This window comes from Trichosurus vulpecula, chromosome 7 (assembly GCF_011100635.1).
Source record: "Trichosurus vulpecula isolate mTriVul1 chromosome 7, mTriVul1.pri, whole genome shotgun sequence".
In the NCBI taxonomy this organism is placed as follows: domain Eukaryota; kingdom Metazoa; phylum Chordata; class Mammalia; order Diprotodontia; family Phalangeridae; genus Trichosurus; species Trichosurus vulpecula.
In genome coordinates, this window is record NC_050579.1 from 78,428,612 (window position 1) to 78,431,486 (window position 2,875).

A 2,875-nucleotide genomic window follows, 5' to 3' on the forward strand; every position below is an offset into this window, starting at 1 on the left:
AAGTACCTGTTATGTGCCAGGCACTGTGCTAAGTAAGCACTTAATAATATCTCATTTGATCCTCATGACAAGCCTGGAAAGTAGGGGCTGTTGTTATCCCCATTTTACAGAGGGGGAAGAGGAAACTGAGACAAACAGGGTTAAGGGACCTGCCCAGGATCACACAGCTAGTAAGTACCGGAGGTACCAGGTCTTCCTACCTCCAGGCCAAGTGTGCTATTCACTGAGCCACCTAGCTGCCTCTACAAGAGGAACTCTTTGATAAGTAAATCCCCTCTTCCAAAGCAGGTCAGCACCATCTCTGCAACTTATGTTCCTAGAGAGCTTCCTAGAACCTTGAGAAGTGAAATGTCCAGGGTCACATAGCCAGTATACATCAGAGATAGGACTTGAACTCAGTGCTTCCTGGCTCAAAGCCCAGCTCTTTATCCACCATGCCACACTGCTTTTAGCACTGGGCGTACAAAGACAAAAATGGAATAACTCTGCCCCTCAACAAGCTTGCATTCTACTGGGGAGGCAAGATACGCACATGGGAGCATATGCAGAAAGTAGAAGAAATACCAGGTAATTTGGGGAAAGCAGGCACTGGTAGCTGGCAAGATCAGTAAAGGTGTCAAAGAGAAGATGCACCTTAAGACAAGTCTTGAAGGAAGTAAGAGATTCCACTGTGGAAAGGAGGAAAGGAGTGGGGGGACAACATTAGATTTCATCATGAATTCACCCCTGATCCAAGGGCAAAAAACTGTTTTGGTGATCAAGGCATCTCATTTCCTCTGTTTTGGAGCCATAAGATCATATATCTCAAAGCCAAAAAGGGCCTCAGAAGTTAATTAATCCAACCCTGTCATTTTATAGTGGAAAAAACTGAGACCCAGAGGTTAAGGGATTTACCCAAGATCATCCATGCAGATGGCAAAGCTGAGAATAAGTACATATTGGATTGGATCGAGCCTATTCATCCATCCAGGACACAACATTTTATATAAAACATAGATTCCATTGAGGTGTATGGGGTGCTCAAGGGGGTGGTACCTCTGGGGTGAGGGCTTGCTGAGCCCTTTTCAGGGCTGCTCATCCGCCTGACACTCAACTCTTACCTGTGGCTCCAAGAAGCTATAGTATGTATGCACAGCAGCCATTCCCTAGTGACCCATCTCAGCAGATGGGCTAAACCAGGCAGAGGGTAACTGACAGGGCTCAGACCTACAGTTGACTTAGAGGAGCATCTAGCCCAAGCCTGTGAAGACTTCCCCAGAAGAATGGGAAGATGAGAACTATTTGTTCCAATGGCCACAAAGGTAACTGAAGCAGATTCTGTGGAGTACGTGGAGCTTGGTCAGACATCAAAGATGCCAGGGTCATCCACTGTATCCTGGGCCATCACCGGTCATCTTAACTTTTGTCCTGCTGCTGGACTTGGGTGACCCTGGAATGAGACAGGGAGGCTGATGACTTTGTGCAACTCTGCCTCACTTCAATCTGACTCACTTATGAGTCAAGATATCATCTTCTGATGTCATCAGTCCTCTTCAAAAAGAAACGACAAACAACAAGATCCATGCTCTGTTGTTCTTCTATAGTCACTCCCATATTTTACAGTTCCCATAGTCAGTACCGGGGAACTGGGGGTTTTCCATAGTGACTTATGAACCCTATAAGCTGCCAAAGTAGCATATACGTAAGGGGACAACCATCCTCATTCACTAGGGAAACTGGGCTGGCTGTCCTCCCATGACTTCTTCAACAGCAAACCTTCCCAGAAACTGATAGAAAAGCCCCCTCCTCATTCAGTCAGGTTGTAAATCCTGTGGCCAATGGGCCACATACATCATGAATGTATACTACCTGGAGTGATCCTCCTCAGTCTGAATTCACCCTCTGAGTCCCTGATCTTTGTTATATCGGGCTCTCTCTACTCTGACCTGCATATACTCTCCAAAGTACTTGCTTAACTTTGATAATTACAAAAGGAGAGAAAGAACATACTATTTGGGAGGTTTTATACAATGAGGATGTCTAGTGGACTGGGAAGAATACAGATTTAAACATGGGAGCCCTGTGTATCACATATATGTCCTAGAAATGATATATCCCTTCTTTCTATACCACCATGATTGTGCTGCTGCACCTGAGCCAGAATGGGGTATGGTACACCTGGCCCAGCCATGACCCCATGTGAGGAATAGAGGGGATGGGAGGGCAGAGAATGTAGCTCACGTAAAGGACTTTACAGATAAGCAGTTCATTCTAGCATGACCTAGATCTTGTATTCTAATCCAATACTGACCTTCTGATCCAAGTTTGTTTCTTCAATGGTTTTTCGGGGTTGTCTCAACCCATTGGATGTCTTTCTTTAATATACATATGTATGTATTTATATATGTATATATATATGTACATATATAATTGATGATTTTCCTAATGACTTCTGTCCACCCTCACCCTCCCTTAAAACAAAAAAAATACAGTTTATCAAAACAAATCAACACATTGACCATTTCTGAAAAAAAAACATAATTAGATACCATAGAGTGGATGGTAATGTCTTAACCATATATGTAATGTAAAGGCAGCTAGGACCTTTTCCATTCTCATCATAGCTCACCTCTTCTTGTTTCACATAACACAGCCAGAAAAATTTCCAAATTTCAAAAAAAAAAATCCTGAATGTCACCTGGCTTAGTCTTTTCATTTAAATGCTCAGCTCCCAATGTGGACTCAGAGAATTCCAGATTTGGTGTTGAAAGGGACCTTAGAGACCATCTCCAACTACTTCATTTTACAGAAGGTGCCCCCACTGAGGCACAGGTGGGTATAAATGACTTGCCCAAGATCACACAACTAGTAAGAGTCTGATGTAGGATATGAACCA

General features: G+C 43.6%; 1 non-coding gene across 1 annotated transcript; it reads right to left on the reverse strand.

The window, feature by feature from the left end:
• Nucleotides 1-2,508: 2,508 nt before the first annotated feature.
• LOC118858881 lies at nt 2,509-2,630 on the reverse strand. Its single transcript, XR_005011002.1, has one exon. It is a non-coding gene; the product is annotated as a U6atac minor spliceosomal RNA (small nuclear RNA).
• Between the last annotated feature and the right edge of the window lie 245 nt (nt 2,631-2,875).